The sequence below is a fragment of the Lygodium microphyllum genome, chromosome 17 (genome assembly GCF_053477565.2).
Source record: "Lygodium microphyllum isolate KBCC chromosome 17, Lygodium_microphyllum_v1.1.10, whole genome shotgun sequence".
NCBI classification, from domain to species: domain Eukaryota; kingdom Viridiplantae; phylum Streptophyta; class Polypodiopsida; order Schizaeales; family Lygodiaceae; genus Lygodium; species Lygodium microphyllum.
The window spans coordinates 97,028,734-97,045,641 of NC_141151.1; positions in this window are offsets into that span (position 1 = coordinate 97,028,734).

The window sequence follows — 16,908 nt, forward strand, 5'->3', positions numbered from 1 at the left end:
CAGTTCCCTGACTTTCACAGGATTTCAAAAGGTACAAAAATGGCACAATTAAAAGGGACACAGACAATATCGATCAAGAATCATTGTATTCACAAACTAGAAAGGTACAAGATATAGGTACATATTAGGACTACACCCTCATGATACCGCATATGTGAGGGTTCAGTGTTGAGCATAAGGAATCACATATAGTTTGCATCCTAAGCTGCGCTTGAGTCATTATCTAACATCATGGCACAATTGCAAAGCCCTAAATGGAGGAAAGAGGGTGCTACTCCCTATATAGGTGCATTTGGCATTTAGCTCCAACGCCATGGCACACTTAACAAAGCCCCAAATGGGGGGAAGGGGGATCATATCTGTAAAATCTCTCAAAAGTCAAGACCTTGAGGTTGACATGCCTAGATCTTCAAGATTCCCTTGACATTGTGCCTCGAATAAACAATTATCCACACACTTTCCCAGGCTTGGGATAGAGGAGTAGCAAGCTCAACATAAAGTTGACCATCTCATTTAAGGCCAAGCATCAAAAAAGGACCTGTCAAGGTATCAACCTTTGAAAAAGGGGCCTCCTATGATTAGATGGACCTCTCTCACTATAGAATTCTCTTCCTCCACGGTAACTTACCTAGGAAACCAACATGGGGGCATTGCACATTACTCATCACATAGCACACTAGTTAGTCACATCACGTGCATAACATACACCTAACCACACAATTAGGGTCACATCACGTGCGTAACATACACCTAACCACACAACTAGGTTCTCATCACGCCTTGTACACCAGAGAAATTAGTCTAAGGTGTCTCTCTCTAAGCACAACAAGTTGTCATTGCTAACCAATTAGCTTGGGTGTTCCATAAGCTAGCATGCAATCTATTCTCCAACACTAAGAATAGGTTTTTAGTTGTAGCTAAGAAAGGACGATGAGTGAACCTTGATAACTTTACTAAGACCTCAATAGTTTAAACTACAACTAGCAATGACCACATGTGGTATTTTGGCTAAAGAACCACCTTGCAATTGGAAACCTAGTGAGGACTCATGTATCCCATTGAAGAGCATTAGACATGGCAGGCATACATTTTCGCTCATCACTACCCTAGAGTTTTGCATACAGTACACTTAAAGCAACAAGGCCAATGAGAAGGAAGCAAGTTGCCTTGCCCTTGAAGCAAAGGTTAAACATACTTGACAACATCCTAGAGGACCTCCGCATCATTACATCCATACTTAGAAGAAGATTGTTAACAACTTGAATTTGAAGGAATCAAACACACAAGCACGTAATGCACCCTTGCTTGAACAAAGAGTGAGTGTGAACCCCTAGAAGCATCAATAACTTGGCAATAGTTAGGTTATTTGGAATCTACGCAAGGACCTTTGAGCACGATAAGCTCATTACAGTTCCATAATTTAGTGTGGAATGAGCTCTAGTAGGTAAATTACCATCAATTGAATTTGCAAAGAAGAGCTTGTATGACTTTATGAGAGAACCTCACTTAGAGCCATAGTGCCTTGGATACAGCCTCTTTGGTCTCTCACCTTACATTTAGCTGTACAAGAGTGCACAATGACAAAACCCTAAGTCATGTTCACATCGCCTCAACTAGTTACGCTACACATTAGAGAACTTGCATTGCATATCTAGTTGATCAAAGGAGCCAAGGAGACCATGTTGAATTGAGGGAACATTGTGCCTAAAACCAAATAAAGAAGCCATTAAACATTGTGGTAAAAAGTTGTTTGTGCATGACACACTACTAATTGGAGAGCAGAAGCTTGGTTGAGCACAACATTTCGACACTTGAATTGTAATTGAACCCATTGGGCTAAGAAAGTGAAAACTTATTTGTGCACACACTCACTTAATTGCAACTTTCAGCAAGGGTACTCTTGCTAAACCTTGAGGGAAAGGCAAGGAGCAAACCCTTAACTCAAAAGAGATGCATAGTGAGGGAAGTGACCATCCCCCAATCAAAAAATTCCATGGATGATACCAAGAATATGGGTAGGACCTTCAAAACCACCGCAATTAAGCAACAAAGGCCTAGTAAAAATTGAAGGAAAATACCCAAAGTTTACAGATATAGATGCTAATAGAGATTTACATAGTGCAATGATGCATTTCAAAGTCCCTCTTGCATGCTTAAGGGTCCTATGCAGTAATCATGGTTATGGTTACCTAAACCAACTGCAAGACCACCTTAGTTGTACCATATAAGTATCCAAATGCCCTCTTGAGGAAGAAGAATCAAACCCAAATGAAGAACCATGCTAGAAGATGTACCAATAATGGTGGCAATACTAACCAAAACCCTTAAGGATAAACAATCCTCAGCCTAGCAAAAGAAAACCCTAGAATCCATGGCTAAACAAGACCATAGCCAAAACCAAAACTAATGAAGCACCTAGCAAAAGAGAAATCATTGAAAAGCTAGATTCTCCAAAATTAGAGACCATGGAGTCATCACAGTCTAGTGATGTTTCTCAACATAATTTAGAGAAGCCTCATGAGTAGACAAAAGAAAAAGAGAACAAGGATGAGCAACCAAGTAACTTAATGGTGCTTAAGAATGCTTCCAAAGCTTCTAAGGATTCAAAGCAACCCTTACCTTCAATAGCTACTAATAGTACTCATTTCACTAAAACTAAAACTCTTAATGTTCAATCAAAAGTGGACACAAGGCATTTGCAACTGCAAGTCACAACTACACCTCTCGCATCTAATGAGGAACAAGTTTGAGTAGTTACAGTGCATTAAGGATGAGGACCTCAAAAGTACAAGTAATACAACACCCAATTAGTTGTACTCATCTCAACCCAAACCCCCAATTGAACTAAAGCCTAAATCAATAGTTAGACCTCTTAGGGAAACAGCATTGGAGCATGCTTGCAATGAGAATAGAAGTGTAACATAGTGCCTTAATTGAATACTAGGTTGAGGCTATTCACGTGCATATATGTCCATATTGATATGGGCACATTGCTAAAGGAGCACAAAGAATACCTAGCACCTGTGCAAAGAGAAAGAACACCTTAATGAACACTATGATGAGCTTCTAGATGATCTCATATGGCACATTCTAATGAAGAAGCCAAAGAACGATGCTTAGCTTCCAAATTCCATGAAGTGTTCTAGCAATAAAACCTATTCAACTCTTTGATGCTTGTGCCACATTCCTTGACTTCTACAACTACCTTTTACCACCTCCCAATGACATGGAACCATAGCATGTAAGTTTATACATAGATAAAATATGCTTTTCAATGATCATATATAAATAACATTAAGTAGGCAAAACCTTGCATACCCATATAAGCCATGCCTATCAAGCTAATGCAACAAGGACCAATATCCACTCAACCCAAGTGGTGATTTTCTTATTCAAACTCTTTTGTTTTATTCAAAGAAATTTGATTGTACATACTCTCAATATTTACCAAGTGTGTATGGCAAAAATAGGTCACTAAAATCAACGGATCATGTCTCCCCAAGTCATCAAATAAAACCGCTTCTCTCAAAGAACCATTGGGTATACCACCAACAAAGCAATGGACTAAGTGAGAAATCCAATCAAGTCCAAGACTTCCAAGACCACAATCTGTAAAGGCCATCCTCTGCATCCAAGCATGTCTTGGACAACCATACCTATCATAGCTACTATTTCTTTCACTGAATGCCCAACTCTAATATATGATAAACTTCTAAGTCAAGCTAGGCAACCAAAGCTCGGACTAAGCACAAGGTAGGCATCTTGACCATAGGAGAAATCAAAGTCAACACCATGTTCTTATATGCCAGCTTGGAGAGGCCAGGGGTACTTTTTCAACTTGTACACCCACTTGCAAGGCAAAGCCTTATTGCCACTAGGCAAGGAAACCAAGTCCCACATATGATTCTTATGCAATTAGTCAATCTCAAACTGCATAGCCCTCTCCTAGGAGTGACAGTCACCCTTGTGCATAGCCTCATCATAGGTGAGAGGCTCTCCTGCATTTGTAACCAAGAAATAATCCATAGAGGGCGTATAACGGTCAAGAGGTTGTCTATTTCTAGTAGAATGCCTCAAGGCAAGCTGTGCTACCTGTCCAATATCCTCTCTAACATCCTGGCCATGGGCATCAGCTGGTGCAAGCTATCTAGCTGGTTGTGTGGGAGCACGGGGACTCCTCCTAAAAGATAACCCCGCATATCTTAACCACTTTCTCAGGTTGCCTATGCATCTTGTCTTCATGGAAGACTACATCATGGTTGCAGATGACTTTCTACACATGCGGATCCCAAAGATGATAATCCATCTCACCTGCATCTCCATAGCCAAGGAAAATGCATTTCACACTTTTTGGATCCAGCTTATTGCATTAGTCCTCGGGCACATGGCAGAAGGCCTCACATCCAAATACACGCAAATGAGCATATGAGGGAGGCTTTCCTATCCATACCTCCTCTACAAAATGGAAGTCAATACCACTGCAAGGTGACCTGTTTATGATATGCACAACAATAGTGTTGAAAGATAAGCATAGGAACTCTCCTTACATTAGAGAGGATAAGGGCAGCTAGGTGTAAAAGGGTTGGAGGACAGGGAAAACCCTAACCCTAACTTCTCCAGTGGCTATATAAATAGCCTAAAGTACACACTCATGAGAGGAGAGTGTACTAGTTGTACTTTGAGCAACTGACTAAACAAGATCTTGTTCTTGTACTTGAGCTCTCTGTCTCCCTTTTGTGCACACTCTCTCAAGCCTTCAACTGTGATTTTAAACATGGTATCAAAGCCATATCTGATCCTTCAGCTTCTCTCAGCCTCTTTACACATCTGAGTGCACAAGAAGTACTCTTGCCATCTCAGTTACCTTCCTCTCCACCATAGCCAGCCAGACCCCCTAACCTTGGAGGAGCTGGTGTGGGAAATAGACGCAGTTTCAGCTTTTAATGTCTTATGGAGATCTTCTCCTTAGCTCAAGGCGACTCAGTCTAGCACATCAAAGGCTGGGATTAGGCAATGTGGTGGACGACATTGCATAAAACGCAGATCTAGCGCAGTTTTCACAGGTGACCTGATTTAAGCTGAAGCACGATTGGTACATGGCACAATCATGGTGGCTACCTTAGGGCTATTTTAGCCCCTATAGTGGACCATCCTCACCTAAGAGGGTTTGTCCTAATTCATCTCCTATAGCTTGCTGTGATTAAAACCCTAGCTTGTGGGTCTCCTGGCAGCCATAGCCAGGAAACTTCAAGCTTCTTCCATCTTCAAAAATTTTCAATGTTTGGTCATTAACACTAATCTGGGAACTTCATTTCAGAGGTCCTTCTACTCAAAGGGTCATCATCAAGCTCATCAAGACCGACATCTACCATCTCTAGCAACATAAGCTACAGATGAGTGCTTGTTGTAAGCACTAAGGCAAATTGCTTAATCATCATTGTTGCTGGTACTTACACAATCTGAATGTTTTCATCAGAAAATTAAAACAATTAAGTGATTTCCTTCATGTTGTAAGGCTATGTGTACAATTATAAACACATAGACCATCCTACCCTAAACTTGTATTGCATATCTTGTGTGACTTTTTTCAAGTACACGGGTCAATGAAATCAGAGGGATGAGTGTCATTGTACTCTCCACAGAATCATCAACAACAAGCATTGAAATCATAGATCGTCCTTGTCCAACACAAGGTTCATCCACTGAACTCCAATATATTTCTCAAGATTGAGTTTTTAAGCTTGGAATACAAACATCGAGAAGATCTAAGCAAGTTCATTTCACATATGAAGGGGCTTATGGCACAACTCGCCTCCGTTCAAGCACCTATCCATGATAAAGATGCCATTGCCATCCTGCTAAAGTTTGTGAAGAAGGTCTTTCCAACCCTTGTGATTACCCTAACTAATATCTCGAACCCAACTCTAGCAAGTACCATTCAATCATGCCTAGATGAAGAGAAGAGAAACCATACTGAAGAGTCTTTAGCATTTGCTTCCTGTGAGCAAGTGTTAGTCCGTATGACTTCTAATAAGTGCTCCTTCTGTCACAAAAAGGAGCATATTATGAGCAACTGGTGGAAGAAATATCCTCACAAAATGAAGCGCAATAAATGCAAAAAGATTGGGCATATCACTTGTAAGTGTCCCGGTGTTCGAGAAGTACCTAAGGAATTGGAGGTCAACTTTGCCTCCCAATCCACAAGTGATCGACTCTTTTGAGTCTTGTAACACTCTCTACCTATAACCTTTTCTTGTAGCCTGATTTATAAAGGCATCTCATCGAGACTTAAGGGGAGGCATCCTCTTATGTTTTTATCCAATGCCACCTAGCATTGAGGGGGGATGTTGAAAGAAAAGCATAGAAACTCTCCTTACACTAGAGAGGATAAGGGTAGCTAGGTGTAAAAGGGCTGGAGGACAGGGGAAACCCTAACCCTAACTCCTCTAGTGGCTATATAAACAGCCTAAAGTACACACTCATGAGAGGAGAGTGTACTAGTTGTACTTTGAGCAACTAACTAAACAAGATCTTGTTCTTGTACTTGAGCTCTCTCTCTCCCTCTTGTGCACACTCTCTCAAGCCTTCAACTTTGATTTTAAACAAGACTGCCTCAGCCCAAAAATGATGTGGTAAGCCTATCTGGCTAAGTATACTATGGACCTTCTCTTGGATAGTCATATTCATGCATTCAACCGCCATACCATTCTAGGGAGGGGTGTAAGGGGCGGTCAATTGACGCTTAATACCCTGCTTGTCACAAAATTTCTCAAAGGCACATGAGATTTACTCATTTCCATTATGTGTCCTTAGGTATTTTAGCATATGCCCAAACTGATTCTCTACGAGAGCAAGCCAATACTGAAAGACAACTAAGACATCAGATCTTTGCTTTATGGGATAAGCCCAAACCTTACATGAATAATCATCAATAAATGTGACAAAGTACTTCCCACCCCCTAGTAACTGACAGGGCAAGACTCCACATACATCTGAATGCACAAGAGCCAAAGGCTCACCCATGCATAAACAGTTATCACATGACTCAAAATGCGAGTAGTCAAAAGGCGGAAGATACTACAAAGCACTAAGCATTTTCATTCCCTTAAGTGACATATGCCCAATATGAGCATGCCAAAGAGATACATATGGGATACAACCCACTAACAAAACATGGTCAATAGTACCAGATATATACAACCAAGGGGTAGAGGCTGCTAGACTTGGCACCTCTTGCAAGAACAAGCCTGCCATGAGTTATCTTCTATATAGAATCACTAAAGCATATATGATAACCTACATCATCAAGTTGCCCAATAGACATAAGTATTTTAGTTAGTGCATGTACATGACATATATTATGTAGAAAAAAAGTGCTACCAAAGGGAAACTATAGAGTGACATTACCAATGCCAACAATAGCAAGAGACCGATCATCACCTAAGTGCACATAACCATATACATTGCGATAGGTATGAAACCACTCATGATAGGGGGTCACATGAAAAGAGACACCTGAATATCCAAGAGCCAACACTATGTATGCATAGACTAAGCCTCAGTCAGCTGAGAGGCATCACATGAAGAGATTGCTAATACGTAGTCACCATTGTACTCCTCAAGCTACATGAGATTTATCTCCTCAATCTTTACGCTGAACTTTGTAGGTATAATACTATGATCATTGGATTTCTATTGCACTTTCTCTTTTCTCTTTTCTTTGCTTTTGTCATCGCACATCTTATTACATTGTGATCGTATGTATTATGCTTTCCCATAATAATAACATGTAAGATCAAACTTACGTCCACAAAACTTGTTGTGTCCACGTGACTTAGGTCAAGACTTCTAAGAGCCATTTCCACGATGATTATTATCTTTCTTGCCACTTCTACCGCCTCTAACGGATAAATCATGTGAACTGCGAGAAGCATCATTTTTTTTCATGTTAATTTATTTAGTCAAAAGAGCACTCTCTAATCTTTCAATTTCAGCCCATCAAGTTTGTTGGTACAGATCGTAGTGCGAAATACATCCCAAGACTCACGTAAAGTGCCAAGCAGAAACAAAGGATGAAGATTATCTTGAAACTCAATACGCTATTGAAGCAGATTCTTCATGATGGAATGAAAGTGGCTAAAGTGAGCAAACAATGGGGACCCCTCCTTCATGCGGAGATCCATCGACAGTTTAAGCCAATACATCTGTGAAGCAGGGCTGTGCTTTGCATAAAGTTCATGAATCTTTTCCCATAAATTCCGTGCAGTCTAATCTTCATCTTCAACAACATTATTGTGGACCTCTTCAGAGAGTGATAAAACGATAATGGACATACATAGTGCATCTAAACCAGCCTGGTCATTATCATCCATTTTCTCGGGTTTAATACCCTTTGTTTCTTAGTGGCTTAATCTGTAATTTTTGCACCAAAATCTGCCATATTTGAGACTTCTAGTAGCCATTGTTGGTGCCATCCAACTTGGCGATGTTGAACAAAGCTGTATCTTTGAGATGACCAGCCATAACAAGTAAAACAGAGGTAACAGAGGTATACTATGCATAAAACATATTACTGTAATTAGCAGCAAACAAGCTGATATATTTAGTAGTAAACATGCCAAAATCACTGTTAAAATAAGCCGAAAATAAGAGAAACTGCTAAAATGATCAGGTTTCTACTAAATATGACAAAAAGGATGTCAAATAGTAATGATTACCCTCAATAAATGCTCACAGTTTGTAATTTACAGCTTGCTGTAATAAATCGCAACATTAGGTAAAAGAAGCCAAAAGTGGAGCTATCACTGATACATGACCAACTGCAGCTGCAAGGAAGCAAATACATCCAACAGTGAGTGAAAAAGAGCAATGGATACCAATAATTATCAAACAAGTAGGGTGTCAGACAAGAGACATCACATAGACATAAAAGTCATGCATGTAACACGTCTCGGGGTAACAAAAGAGACCAAGCACAGGCACGACTGATAGAGCAGTGTAAGTAAAGCTCAATATAGAGCCATTCAAGATGCATACATAATTGACAACACCATGACAAAGATAGGTGCATGCCCAAGAGTAGGGTCGGATCAGCCCACTAAGCATGAACTACATACATGAAGCACAGAGAGAGCAGATACATGTCAATGTCCCACGATCTCAAGCTCAACTGCAAATTCAAAGCTCTATGTATATCCAAATAGGCTAGAATCTCCCACTGGAAGGAAAGTTAGATGTAGATGGAGCAAGCACTGCTCAAATACATCAAGTACATATCATCAGACATCTAACATCCAAGTAGGATACTTCTGGAGCATAAATCCCAAAGTAGCTCAAGCCCATAAAGCATAAAGCATTGAAGCTTCCAAAGTTGAGTAGCTCACAACCAAACAGAGTGTCCAAGATCTCCAAAATGCTCAAATGCAATCATAGATGAAGCCCCAAATATTGGTCTAACATAGACATTCCAAGTAGTATCCATTTCTGACATAAGCATCAAAGCATGAAGCCTAGATGTCAAGCATAAACAATAGGCATAAATTGTCACAAAGAATGCCAACAGTAGTCAAATGCTAGTTAGTGTAGACCAAAATAGAGCTTAATCACTGCTCAAAAGCAGTTCGAAACCAAAACAAAGCATTTTCCATATACATCCGTATGGTCAAATGAATCACCTAAGAAGCACCCATAATAAGCAATAGATAGAGCATACACAGACCAAATCAGCTTCAACCCTAGTTATTATAGCAATAAATTCATTGTCAAAGTTGAGTAAATCAATCCTCAAATCAAGCTCAAAGCCACCTCAAATCATGGGCATATGATATACCAGTGTACTAGCATCAATGGTACACATCAGTAGTGCATATAGAACACCGGAATCATAGCGAGGAACAATAGGCATATAAAATCCTTGTTAAAAGAGGTTTAGCCCTGTTGTGTACAATAATGAATACATTGTCAAACCAAGCTATTTCAATACTAAAATTAGCTCCAAATCCAACCCATAACATGGGCATAGCATTCTCGTACATGTAGACATAACTCTAGCATATTTGAGCATCATAAGACCAACAAGTTGACCATAGAAGCATCAAATAGGGTGCTGCCTTGTATTTCCAACCAACAAATCTCAGTCAACATAGAGTAAATGAAGTGGTTAAATTAGTCCAAAATCAACTCCAAGAAATGATAGAGCATCCCCGAATATATAAGCATTAATTGGGCATAACCGGGCATCATCCAACTAATGGCAATGAGTGTAGACATCAAAGATAAGTGCTGCCCTATTTTATGATAGTCTGTGGACTATTATAACAATCCAAAACTGAAGCTTAACGCTCAAATCAAATGCCAAGAGTAGAAGAATCAATGCCAAGTATCAAAACCATGTGTATAAGTGCTTGTATAGTTGCCCAATGAAGAAGATATGCTATAGGAGATGAAAAACGTGAGCTGTTGCTAAACAAGGGCATGTTCCACGTGATGTGATGCTGCACTAGTAGGGGGTTGGCTATGGGGGACTGCTCCAAGACTTGCTCGAGAAGGCTCAAAGAGTGCCCAAGAAGAATGCAACCAATAGGAAGCTCGAATAGAGTGGCTATGGCTACCAATAAAGAGATGACTATTGTAGGTATTCGAATGGAAGCTGAGAGTGTGTCAAACCAGGCTCAAGCTTGCAAAGAAGAAGGCTCTGATACTAGTTGAAGGGAGGTGAGCCGCCCTGAAGTGAAAGCACAAGGGAGCGGGAGCAAGAGCTATGGTGAAAGGAGCAGGAGTAAGAGAGAGAGAGACTCCAAATGTGGGAACTCCAACAGTCAAAATCTGTGACCGACCTTCCCTTTATTAAAATGTCATTAAAAAAATAAAGAATGAAATGACAATGATTGGGCGCTCATCACCTGTAGTGTGCAAGCGTGGCATGGGTATTATCAGTGTAGTAATACATGGGCAGCTAGGCAAAGGTGCCTTTACCCCCAAACTGAAAACCCTCTCATACTATATTGTAAAATAAAAGAAAAGAAATAGAAATAGAAAAGTATGCAATCATGAACACAATTCCACACTAGGGGGGGTTCCTCAAGTTAGATACGCTTGGTGGTTATGGTTGGTAGGCTCGATCCCTAACCACCTAGCACCACTTCCTATTCCCCTCACACGAACTCAAGGCAAAGAAAGGGTAAAAGGGTACTTAGAAAGTCATGGCTAGGTATATCTCCCTAAATCACTAGCACAATTCTCTTCACTCCTTTTCGAATTTCTCACTACCACTACAACAATATTAGAAGCTAGACAACCAACAAGTCAATTAGGAACCACCTACTATTGTAGTCTCATTTAGCATGATAGTCTCTACTAATTGATGTCTTGTAAATTAACCTTATCCATTGAATCCATGAACTAAGATCCAAACTACTCAAAATGGCTCAAGGTTCTCTTCATTACACCCCACAACTTTCCTATCCCTTAACAATGACAATACTTCCCATCCAATTGGTGTCATATCTTATCAATAATCAATAAGAGGAAACCATAAAACTATCTTTTAACTAACTAATATCCCATTTGAGTATGTGTACTCACATAGTAATGCACCATAACATATATATAGATTGGGTCCTCAAGTGTGGGACAAACTAGCACTCCCCTAGGGAAAGAATGCACTAGAGCTTTTACCTTGCAAGTACAAGTGAATGTGGTATTTTGCAGCTTCTACCCTAGGCCAAAATCTCCTACTAGTCACCAACTTTAACATTGGATCTGACCAGTCTAGTAATACATAAGGACCAATTTTGAGGCAAAATGGCCCATGTAATCAGATCTAACTAGTTAAATAAGGGAAAGATTGTCATCATATTAATTTCCCATTTTCACTAGCTATTTTCTCTATTTTATTTTCTCTAATAGTCATATTCCCAATAAATTGACTAGGACCTTGAAAAAGACACTCAATTTTCCAAAAATTTTGATTACATTTTCTTTTTGGGCCTTGGTGATTTTAGTTCTTTTACTTTACTTTCTAATGTTTGTTTGTTGTGTTATTTTTTGTTCTTCTTCTTTCTTCGTCTTCCTTCTCTTCTCATTATTTTTCTTTCTTTGCTATTTGTATGCACCATTAGAAGAAGTCTAAGTTATAATTTCTCTTTCTCTCATGTGCATCACTCCTCTTTCTCGTTTTTACCTTTCTCTTTCTCTTGTATTTGTATGCACCATTAGAAGAAGGTTTGATGGGGTGCCCAGGGAGGCACATAACAAGCCTCAAGTGTCCAAATGCAAGGGGGAGCAAGATACAAGCTCCAATTGAGCTATGGTTGCCCTAGTTGATTGCAACCCGAGAATTGAATAAAAGCACTGAAAGAACACTTCAATACCTCTGTAGCAAGATACAAGCTCCAATTGAGCTATGGCTACCCTAATTGATTGCAACCCGAGAATTGAATAAAAGCACTGAAACGACACTTCAATACCTCTGTAGCAATGCTCTGAGGGTACCTCAATAGGTTGGGAAGGTGCTTGGGAAGCTGGGGAGTGACGGGAGCTCGAGAAGGTCGGCTATGGCTGTCGAGAAGGAGACCCACTGCTGTAGGTATTTGAATAAAAGCTGAGAGTGCCAGGAACTAAGCTTGAGAAGTCAGGAAGCCAAGCTCTAATACTAGTTGAAAGGTGAGAAGGATCGAAGCTTGCTTGGAAGTGAGCTACGGTGGAGAGCAAGAGCAAGAAAGAGAGAGACACAAAATGGGAACTCCAACAATCACAATGTGTGATAGGGCCTTCCTTTATTCAAACTGTCACTAAAGGAATAAATAATAAAGTGATGGTGACAGGCGCCCGCAACCTGCAGTGTGGAGTGGTGGGTAATGTCAGTGTAGTAATACACGGGTGGCTAGGCAGAGGTGCCTTTACCCCCAACATAAAAGAGTTCTGATGGTAGGCCATCAAGCCCTAGAGCTTCTCCATGGTTCATGTAATCAAGAGTTATATTGATTTTCTTGATAGTGAATGGACTTTTAAGTAAGTGAGCTTCTTCACAAGGGATAGGAGTTGCCACATCCTAATAGAACAAACTTGCCCCTATGTTCATAATTACCTGATTTGCGGGGCTCACTGCCCACTATGGAAGCCAAGTGCTCCTTAAAGTCCCTTTTAATTCATTCATCATTAGAAATCATATTTACGAATTGATATTTGACAAATAATATAAGCTCATTCGTATTGGAGCTCTCAAGAGAACACCAAATAAATAGGGATCCTACTACAAGAAAATCTATCTTGTATTCATCAACAAGCTTGTTTTCATTCTTTATGTAACCACAACAGGAAAAAGAATACCAGGCACAACAAATCTTCACAAGTGTTCACGCAACATCATAACAAGAATCTCCCATGACTTTATCTTCAACAAAATTAATCACAATCTTCATATTCTTCTCAGAATCCATCAAAGAATCACAAAAACACAAAAGAATACTCCACTTTGAATAGAATTTCATCACATAGTATTCATCTTTAATGTCTTTATAGTCTTCTCATATAGATACAATGTTTTTTAACATAGAAATGATATCTCTCACACTTGATCTCTCTCACACATATCCTCACTCAATAGTACAATAGAATTACAATCAATAATCCTCAATAACCATCTCTTGGTTGTGGATACCCCTCCCAAGAAGTATGTCTGGTATGAAGAGTCACCAAAACCATTATAGTGTCCCTTGAGAGCTCACTATTATCATTGTCTCTTTAGTCTTCACTTTAAGTCTTCTTTAGCTACTCCTTCGAGCTATTCTGAGCTTTCATTCTTCCTCTTTCAAGATTACAAAACATTCCCAAGCTAATCATCCATACCATAGAACATTTACAAAGCAAACGAAACATAAATAGAAGCTTTACAGAAGCTCAACAGAGGGTCAACAAAAAGCATAAAACCATATAGCTTCAACCAAAACCACTTCAAACAATCCAAAACCATTCAACACACTCTCGATCAATCCTCAAAAGACTTATTCACCATCTCAATTGCACCAATATAAAGAAAAAAGATCAAAATAAAGGTAAAGCAGACCATAACAAAACCAAACAGACTCATTACAAAATCTATTAAAACATAAAATCTCAAGCAAAATCCATCACAACTCTCCCAAACATAATCAAACTATCCAAAAAACTTCTAAAGTCGTCCAAATTCAATTAACACACCCTCATATCAACCAAAAACCATCCAAAAATCAACAAAAAACAATTAAAAATATAGAAGAACCAACCTTGATCCCACCAACCTTCAAAAGAACCTGGATTTAGCAAACAAATTGATGAAAGGAAAACATCTTAAAGTATAGATCAATCTTGAGTATGCCAAACTAGGATCAAACAAATTAGTAAAGTATGTAATAGTTTAAATATAAAAGAGAAAATGCACATTTTAAATATAAAAACACACTCTAAATCTTTGTAAAAGAGCATTAGACTCCTTGTTGTGCAATTTGTAAATGTAAGTGGGCATGGGTGAAGGCACAATGCAAATAGGAAGGGAATAGGAAAAGAGAACCTAGGCTAAAATGGTCGGACATGTAAAAAAGGGATGGGTGTCCAAAAGGGGATTAGGGTTATGTATAAAAAGACAAAAAGTGAATGAAGAAGCTCATTCTTATGTGTGGACAAAACTAGCTCTCCTCTTCTTCTTCTTCTTCTTCTTCTTGCTTGCTTGAGCTTGTGCTTGAGAGAGAGTGTGTGAGGGATTGAGTGTGTGAGGGTGAGGGACCATGGTGGAGAAGCTCTCCATCTTCTCTTCTCTTCTCTTGTCTCGTGTGCAAAAATGGAGTATGGAGCTTGGAGCTTCAAGTTTGAGCTTGCTTGATCTTGCACCTTGGATTGTGAAGCTATCGGAGTGCTTGAGGGAGGAGGCAACTCAATCGAGCATGGAGGTAAGCTCACTACACTCATAGGTATAAGAGCATGTAGGACTATGTGAGAGGTAGCCATTACACTTGACTTGAAATAATTGAAATAATAAGTGCTTTGTGGGTCTTGGCAGTCAAGCGAGAAGCTTCCACATTTTGGTTCTGTTGTTGAGACTAATGGATTTAAGCTTTGAGTGCTTATGTGCTCCGAATTGAGCATTGAAGTAGACTTTTCCCTGAACCAGTGCTTGAGATAGTAGGAAGCGAGGGAGTTGAAGAGGTATTCGATCACCTTTGCAAGTAAGTTTTTATGTTTTTTGGATTTAGGTAAGTGGATTGGATTAGCGTAAGTGGTTGCTTGAGATTTGGATGCATTTAGGTAAGGAAAAATCAAGAAAAACATAGAAATACACAGTAGGGTTTTTGTTGTAATAGTAGGCCCAAAATAGGGAGCTTCTAGGCATGAGGACAGCAAAGAGAGAAAAGGGGGAAGTAAAAGGGACAAGAGAGAAAGGGTTTAAGAAGCCAAGAGGGTAGGGGGAGAGCTCATTTGTCATTTCTGAGTTGAGGGAGAGAGCTACATGACTAGAAACCATTTTGTGTTTGGCAATCTTCACTGGTATGCCTTTGAGCCCTGCAGGTAAGCTTTGAGTGTACCTTCGTGTTGGATGATTGCTCCCATGATCGTAGATGGAAGATTGATCTAGGCGTGTGTGAGACTCGGCAAGATTTTTATCATTCTAGAATTTCCACTGTCGTGTTCAGACTGTCTCATTCCTAGAATCGGACTATCCAAGTTCCTTAAAGTCATTCCATTTTCAAAATGGGATGTAATCGGCTCGTTCGATTGGACCGCGTGGCCCAAAAATCAGATAGTTGATCATTCGATTTGGATGAATCGGACTTGGATAGAACGACCACTTGGATTTGAACAATCGAAACTCGGATCGTCCAGAATCAAGCATCCAATTCTAGCAATTAGATGAAAAAACCTGCAAAAGGGACGTGAAAATTGAACATAAAATTCCAACAAACTTTGACCTCATTAGACCCTATAGAGACTAAGCCCTAGTTGTAGGACACCCAATAGATCCCTAGGTGAGTGAACAAGGCAATAGAGTCGATTGACTTGAGAGTCGACATTCAACAATCCAAGAGCAACTCTAGTTGTCATTGATCATACCCGATAGAGATTTGGACAGACAACCTGAACCCGCTACCCTTGAAATCACGCTTCAAGCATATAGCAAGGACCTGAGTGGACCACTACGAGCTGTCGCCACTTGCATGGAAGAGCTAGCACTAGTCAAATTTGATTAAAGGGAGTGTGATCTGCATTGATTGCTATTCAATTTATACATTTTGTCACATAAACACTTGGAGTGCACTAGAACAGCTGATTTTGCACTACGCACTTTTAGGAGCATCCCACTAGCATCTAAGTGCACGTAACATTGAGGATTGTTTTGAATAACAAGGAATTCATGAAAGATAAGATAAATTGAATGAACCCACCAGTAGAAGCATACCCTGAAACACCAAAGAGTGGCCAAGGACCCCCACCCCAATCATCAAACATTGAGAGACTTGAACCATTAAGTCGCTTAGGGAGCAACAACGATAAGCATGATTAGGGACACAATTCTACCTGACTTGATCAATCTAATCGACACCCTAGTGGCTTAAGAAGTCAGCAACATGTTAGGAACCAGTGCCAACCTAAAAAATGATGAGCTTGACTTGGGAGAATTCCCAGTCGACATCCATCAACAACAACTGATGACCCAATATGACCTATAAACCAAAATGGAGCATCACTGTAGACTAGTCGAGGACATCATATTCAATCTAGAGAATCATAGAAAAAATGTATGAAACATGTACAGAGGCTCGTAAGATATAACTCAAGTAGAGATTACATGGTGCATAGAGAGGCAATCGCAGTATCGGTGACTATGTGGCAGAAATCAAGCAAATTATAGAAGACGTTGCATCCATTAATGCACCT